At 39.6% G+C, this 8,133-nt stretch overlaps 1 pseudogene; it reads left to right on the top strand.

Annotated features, from left to right (window-relative positions):
• Window positions 1–2,054: 2,054 nt before the first annotated feature.
• Window positions 2,055–2,454, top strand: LOC103301194 (peptidyl-prolyl cis-trans isomerase NIMA-interacting 4-like; annotated as a pseudogene).
• The last annotated feature ends 5,679 nt before the right edge of the window (window positions 2,455–8,133 follow it).

Here is an 8,133-nt window from a genome sequence, read left to right as displayed (position 1 = left end):
TGCTACTGGACTGTAAAAGCATATTTTGGGAAATACTGTCACAAAAATCTCTGACTTGTGGCACTGAGAGGACAACTTTTAGGTTGAATGTTACTGAAAAGGCATATTCTACTTTGCAGAAGTCTCTGACTATACTTCCCTCCGATGTCACTTCATTGAACGTCACTCACTCCGCAATCCAAAAAATTAATACAGGGTGGGATGAAAGTAGTTTTACAGTTGTGAGTATGTGAAACACAGAGTTTATTCTTGTGTTATTCATTAAATATTGTATTACATTATTTTCCATACCATCAACTATAAACCTACTTTTGCCCCACCCTGTTTTTAATTGTAATCTACACTTACACATGAATTAGCTCATTTGAATCTCACAACAACCCTATTCTCAAAATATCTTAATATCTCAATATGACACAACTGTTAAGGGCTGCCCTTGGAATCCTGATCTCAACCCTGGTACTTTTCCATTGCACAAAACAAAAAAACAAAAAACCACCAACAAACACAACTCACAGAATTGCATTGGGCAATCAGATTCAGTGTTAGAGTTTGGAAGACAAGAGAGTCAGGAATCCAAGCAAATGGGACCCAGAGGACACTCAGTAAAAGTTCCAACTCCAAGTGGTAACTGAGATGAGTAGAATGAGGTGGCACCAGGCACACAGTTTCATTCATCAAACCCTAGTTCTTAAGTCTTTTATGACGCTGACATGAATATATCTATTAGCCATTTAAATGATTGTCATGCTTTATGGGGCATTTTTAGAGAATTATGAAATTCCCTTTTCCCTTTTAAATTACTTTACCCCAAAATAATGACTGAACTTCTGACACCTTCACTAGTAAAATAATTTTTTTTTTAATTGTGGACTGAGATTTTAGTATTTAATTAAATCCAGCATTCCTTCATTAAAATTAAAATAAATTTCAAAATATTTGTCCTCTATAACCAGTGAGTAAGTGGACATCAATGAAACCGTATTTGTACATGAACCCATTTCTGAAACAAGCTACTTAAAACTGAAATATGCACACAGCCTACATTAGACCACTGAAAGTCACATTGCAGAACCTGATTATAGCTTAAAATATGTTGCCCGATTCCCCAGCATCCTTCATTTCAAGGATATAGAATGACAGGCAAATGGAGCTGACTAAAATAAATTGCATTGCTCTGCACATTCAGTGAAGCTCACATTAAAAAAAAAGGAAGAAAAGAAAAAGAAAAACACAAAAAACATCTATTCTCACCAATTGAAAGTAAACTCAAGTCTGAATGAAAGCATGTCTTTCCTCACTTCTGTAAGAGAAAATACAATTTAAAATACAGCTGAGATGTTCACTGAGCAGGAAAGCAAACTTTGGTGATGGAAGCATCCTGTTTGCTTCACACGACTGCTCTGTGGATTTTGAAAGATGGATTTGTGTTTTCCGTTTCTAGGTATCAAATAAAACGAAGAGGTGTGCATTGCCCCAATAGATGTTCAATATGATGTGGGTCATACAAGGTCATACTTCCAAATACCTCAGATCTCTGGAGAATTCACTATGCTTCATGCAACATTTATTTTCTTGGTTGAGCTAGACTTTTGTCAGGAATCTCAAAACTGTTATGATATGATGAATTGTGGCTACAAGAATAATTTTTTCCCTTAACTCACACATGTAGCTTTTTCTAAGGCTGAGTCTATATAGCACACAAAGGGCTCATTGAGAGGTTCAAATATGTCCATCAAAAATTGCTTTTCTTAATTCATGAGGCAAATATCTTGAGTGATTGATTTGGGAATTAATTTGATGAGTTTTTTGGCATTGTGAAAATATAGCCTTAGTTTTAACAAGGATTTGCTGCAGATCCTAGAAAATAGACTTGTCAAGTGACAAAGGTCTTTACACTATCTGTGGTCGATTACTGAAGAGCCAGAGAGTTCAATTTAATGTAATTGTGCAGATAAATAGATGTTAAGCTTTGATACCTAGATTCTAGATTTCCATAGAAAGGCACCAGAAATTTCATTTAAAATTATATAATGTTTAGACAGTTGAGAGTTCAGCGTCAAGTTTCCTAGATGCCTCCCAAAGGAAAAAGTGGTTCTGGAAAGGGTGGAAAAGGGGAGCAGCATTTGGGAGTGACAGTTCTGACAAGGGTCCCAAAGGTGATGGCAATGCAGTAAGGTCAGACAAATTTGTGTGAAAAACATGGAAAAATCATGGAAGCCTTGGAAACGTTAAAGTCTGAAATAATATTCAATGAAATGGCCACACAAAATGGTGTAGATAAAGTCAGACAAGGGGGCGACTTGGGTTGGCTGACCAGAGGGTCCATGGTAGGACCATTTCAAAGCAACATTTGCTTTGCCTATAAGTGGGCTGGACAAGTCTGTGTTTACAGACCCTCCAATTAAGACAAAATTTGGATATCATATTATTATGGTTGAAGGCAGAAAATAAAATTGTATGGAACACTGAAAAAATTATTTAATGTTTAATTAATTTAATCTGAACATTTTTAAAGGGTAATAATTATATGTACTCACAATTCCCATTTTATTCTGATGAATTCATTCCTCCACCTATTACCTATTCTTCTCCAACTTTTTTTCCCTTTCCTGAAAGAACAATATCCAACCCTTTAAGTTCTAAATCAGGAACAAAATCTCCAAAGCTTTCTGGGCCAGGCAGGCAATACACTGGTTGAAGTGAGCAGGACATGGATGCACTTATGTACATTGGGGAGGAAAGGAAGCAGGCAGCATTCAAACCCACCCACTTTTGTTGTGTTTACTTCAGGCCTGGCTTGTTCTCTCTCATCTTGGGCGGAAAGAGTAATATTGTGTTATATAGCCCATGCCAAAGAAAACATTTCCATGTAGCCTAAAGTTTAGACCAATAGTCTGGGGTTATAGGAGAAGGTGTTGGAGAAGTTAGCTTGGAAAAGAAGTGATCCCACAATGAGGCTAAGTGGGTGGGGGTTTTCTGAAAAGGGGACGACTAACTTGTGAGCTCCTGATTATCTCAGCTCATTGTTCTTCATGTTGATGCTATAGTGGGTGTAAAAGGCTGGGGCAGTAAACAATATAGAACGAACATTATGAATCTATGATCCTGTAATTTTTCATTCCTTATTCATCTATTCAACCAAAGCTTTAAGCATCTTTGTGTGCCACATTCCATGTTACATGTGGGAAAACAAAAACTCTGAAGTCAAAAAGAACTCAAAAGAAACATGGTTGTTTCTATTTGGGAACTTGATAAAAAAATAAAAATAAAAGATGAGTAGAGAGCTTAAATGAAAGAGATAAAAGTTAAAGGCCCCAAATGGACCTAGTGATATCAAGCTGACCAAAGACAAGGGAAGAAAAGTCCTGCTTTAGTCCCAAAGAACACTGGCAGCTAAAGCAAGGACAGGAAACAAGGATGCATGGCTGGAGAGACGGGAGCCTTTTGATGGAAGGGGTGGAAGACAGAGAGTAAGAAGTAAGGTTAGAGGGGTATGGAGAGGATCTCCCAACACTCAATTTTGTAATTTAGACCTTGTCCTGCAGGTAGGAAGTTGCCATACGGTCCTGAAGTGTTTTTTCTCAGCAAGGTTTATTTGCTTTGTAAAACATATTGCTATTTTATTATACACATGTGGACTCTAAGGGTCAGAACTATGGCAATTTTCCAATACCAACATGTTTACTAAGCAGAAATGGCACTCAAACCCAAGATTTAAACCTGCAAACTCAGGGCTCTCTCTATGAGAAGAAAAAACCTTTACCGACAGCACAATAGCACCTGCTTTGTATCTCCACAAGTGCCCACAGATGCATCTGAAAACCATAACAATCAAAAAGGGACTAAAAATCCATATGCAGAGTTTTAAAGGTCATTTGGTTTGGATGGCAGGAATGAAATTATGCCCAATTTTCCACCATCATGCTGCTCCCATGTGCAGAGCCAGGAGCCTCACGCTTTGGCTCATCTGAGCACTTTCAGGGGAGAGCATCTGTGCCGACCAGACCTCGCCAGGGCCAGAGCTGGAAAAATCACAACAAAACACCCAACTCCACCACCATTAAAGCCAGGAGGAAGTCTGGACTCAGAGGTTTTCCCACCCAGTTGAGCAAACCCAATTGCTTTAGGTCAAACTATAAAAATATATGATCATCTGCCCAGCTGTTGTGGCTCAGCAGTTGAGCATGGACCTATAAACCAGGAGGTCATGGCTTGATTCCTGGTCAGGGCATATGCCCAGGTTGTGAGCTAGATCCCCAGTAGGGGGACATGCAGGAAACAGCGGATCAATGATTCTCTCATCAATGATGTTTCTATCTCTCTCTCCCTCTTTCTTCCTCTCTGAAATATATATATAACATATATCATATATCATATATATATATATATCCAAAACATGTAAAGAAGAATATGAACTTCTTATTACATATTGCCTCAATATTTCAAGTTTTGCTTTGTATTTTTTTTAAATATATTTTTACTTATTTCAGAGAGGAATGGAGAGGGGGAGAGATAGAAACATCAATGATGAGAGAGAATCATTGATAGGCTGCCTCCTGCATGCCCCCTACTGGGGATCAAGCCTACAACCCAGGCATGTGGCCTTGACCGGAATCGAACCCAGGACATTTCAGTCCACAGGCCAAGGCTCTATCCACTGAGCCAAACCAGCTAGGGTGAGTTTTGTTTTGTATTTGCCTGTTATTGATAAAATGGGCAGAGACATCCTCACTGATGGGGCTGCTGATTAATTTCTCCTGGGCTTTTCAGAAAGAAAATTACTGCCAGGTTTCTACATCTCTCCACTCTCCAGTCTGTCAATATCAGTCTCAGAGGGATCCACTCAGATGTCACTTGCCTCCTTGCAGTCAGCCAATTATATTATTTAATACTAGAGGCCCGGTACACAAAATTTGTGCACTTGGGGGCGGGGTCCCTCAGCCCGGCCTGCGCCCTCTCAAAGTCTGGGAGCCCTCAGGGGAAGTCCAACTGCCAGCTTAGGCCCACTTCTCGGAACGGGTCAAAGCCAGCAGTCGTACATCCTTAGTGTTGCCACAGAGGCGGAAGAGGTTCCCCCCACAGCCGCTGCGCTCACCAGCCATGAGGCTGGCTTCTGGCTGAGCAGCACTCCCCTTGTGGGAGTGCACTGACCACCAGGGGGCAGCTCCTGCATTCATCGCCTGCACCCTGGTGGTCAGTGTGCATCATAGCAACCAGTTGTTCCAAAGTTTGGTCGATTTACATATTAGCCTTTTATTATATAGGATTAGTTCCTCCATGATAGTCTCAGGTTTCCTACTTATGGCCTGACCATTTAAGAGAAAAGGAATGGATGACCAGTGTTCCCAGAGTTTTGTCTATTTCCTCTGGCTATGGAAATAAAATCAAATGTCCCTGAGTTTTCCAGCCTTCAGGAGGTCATCTTCCCTGTGACATCCAGTTATGACCAGTTAATCCCTGGCACTGATTCACTGCTTACAGTTTTATCATCAGGTAGCACTGAGTAGGTGTCTGGCCAGGTAAACTAAACATTCATGGTAGTTATCTGTCTCTGATCTCTCTAAGGCTCCTTTTAATTGTTTCATACATGCTCTCCTAATCCACATAGCTTTGGCTCTCCTTGTTCCTCCTTATCCCAGACATGGCTACACATTTCTCTCTTTATTCCTCCAAGAACAACAGACAATAGGCTGAAGTTTTGGCAAACCTTTCTAAAGACTTAGGGATGAGGTAAGGAAAACTGGGTATTCTTGGATATTGTTCCCAGAGTCCACTGACATAGTTCTATCTACCAAAGGCTTCCTCTTGGGCTTCTCTTCCCTTAGCCCTCTGCCTTTCACTACATTGTCTGATATTTTATGCATGTATTTCTGGTGGTGGTCGGGGGGGGGGTGGTAGTGAGGTTGATCTTATCTTCAACAGATGAAAATTTTTGACCATCACCCCCTCAATTGAAAATACAGGCCTCCAAACCTCTTTTAGACCCAACAAAGAAGAATGTCTCACTTCCCCTACACTATTTTCATCAGCCTGCCAAGGTCATCCTACAGTTGATCACACTGAGATGTCACTCTGCTGCACTGATGGCAGATATTTCTATTATAATTATGTGCACATTAGTACCTTGTTTTCTGGGCCACCTCCATTACAGAGAACTTATGCAAAACCAAAAGACCCAGCAGCATGAATATTTTCCAACAGACCCATATAGAAACACACCTAAGGAATCTTTTAATAACATCTTGTCCCTGAGACATTACTTTGTTCACAACTTGTTTCTGGGAATATACCATTCTGCATTCATATTCTTATGGGTTTTACCTCTTCAGCCCATCTCTTGGCTTGATTCTTCAATTTATCCCTGGTGTTAATGGGGTAGATTACATTCATTTGACAGGTTTCAAATAATGACATAATTATTCTGCATGTAACAACATTTAGTGTGTTAGTCTGTCCAAGGATATTGCAAATATGATAGCATATATATTTTCACACAAAGGAAAATGGTTTTAGTGGATTCTTTCATAAGTAACACAGAACTAGAAAATAATACAACAGGTATGAAGACATTGATAATCAGACACAAATATGAATAAGGTATTGCCACAGCCTTCGTCACTAGTAAGCATAATGGATATGAAGAACACAATTACCAAAAAAGATAAAAATGAATATGAGCATACTTAAGGAGCAAAAAGGTTTAACACTGGAGGTGATGTGTTGATTGGGTGTGAAGAATGAGCAGGGTTTGGAAGGGAAGAGCTGAGATACAAAGGTCAGCAGTGGAAGTCAGTGAGGTTGAGGGAAAGACATTTGGCAGGTGAGGAAAACAAAGAAAATAAACACTGATTAATTTCTAGGAATCAGGATTTTGGTTCAGAGTGGTGATGGACATATCACTTTTTCCACTGTTGCAAATTTGAGAGACATTTCCTATGTCTTCATTAAGCAGACAATTCTCAGGAAGGCCCTTTCTAGAAGGGAGAGGGACCATTTCTTTCATTATTGAAAATACATCCTTTTTAAGTAGCAGTAGCAAACTTTGGAAACGAAATGAGACACAAATGCTGTACTGATGCTAAACAAATGATGTGCTGTGTCATAGTGCCTTGAAATTGCCAGTCTGAAAATAATGAGATATTTTACAAAACATGTTCCTACAATGTAATAAAAAAAGACCAACAGTCATCCCAGTGCTAGCTGAGCCTCTCCAGATCTGGCTAGAATGTGTGTCAGACAGCCTCATTAGTCTTCTCAGAGGTGGGGAGTAGCACAGACAGATGTCCTGAGGCACGTGACCGGGTGAAGAAGGATAGCCACAATGCAGCTGTGTAGACAGCTGTCTAAACCGATTAAAAAATAGATCTATCCATTCCCCTTGGTACCTTGAAAGGCTCTGGGATGACCACAATTTATATACAAGCCCAAATATGTCTCTCACATAATAATACAACTTAGCCCTTCCCTGACACCATAATTTTTTAAAGCTCACTGAAAATATAGGTTTAATTTTAGAGTCTTTAAGGATGATAAGTGGGAAAATCTAGCTATGCAGATATACAAATGTAGCATTACCCCAATTAGCTAATTAAATCTCTGAACATTTTAGAATGTGTGATACATGATTTCATGAATTCAGTTGAAGAGATGCAGCCATAGAGAGCAAGAAACAAGTCACTCATCCTAGGCACTCAGCATCATGGAGGGCATTAGACAGTTTTAAATTCAGCTTATGACATATCTACCTGTGACCTTAAGATCTAAGTCCAAAATATTAACTCAAGAGACCAAAAAGAAAGCAAACACACAAACAGCAAAACAACTCAGTTGTCCATCAATAGTGGAATGGATAAACCATTAGATATTCATGCAATAGAATTCTAGTCAGCAATGAAAATGAATAACTTACCATTTCCACTAGACTTCCGATGCGATCATTGAAGCTGAGGTATGAAACACTTACCTTGTTGCAGTTATGTAGGTTTGCATTGTGAGCATAGAATCCATCCTTTTATCAGTTCATCACAAGTGAGGTGGGAACTCAGACCTTTGCCACAGTGACCATGGAAACTGTGCTCTGTGGGAGTCCGCTGAAAAACTTCGTGTTTCTGTTCTTGCTTTGGTAAATGT

Source organism: Eptesicus fuscus, chromosome 12, assembly GCF_027574615.1.
Source record: "Eptesicus fuscus isolate TK198812 chromosome 12, DD_ASM_mEF_20220401, whole genome shotgun sequence".
In the NCBI taxonomy this organism is placed as follows: Eukaryota; Metazoa; Chordata; class Mammalia; order Chiroptera; family Vespertilionidae; genus Eptesicus; species Eptesicus fuscus.
Note: the sequence above shows the minus strand (reverse complement) of the source record. Positions and strands in the feature narration are given on the sequence as shown.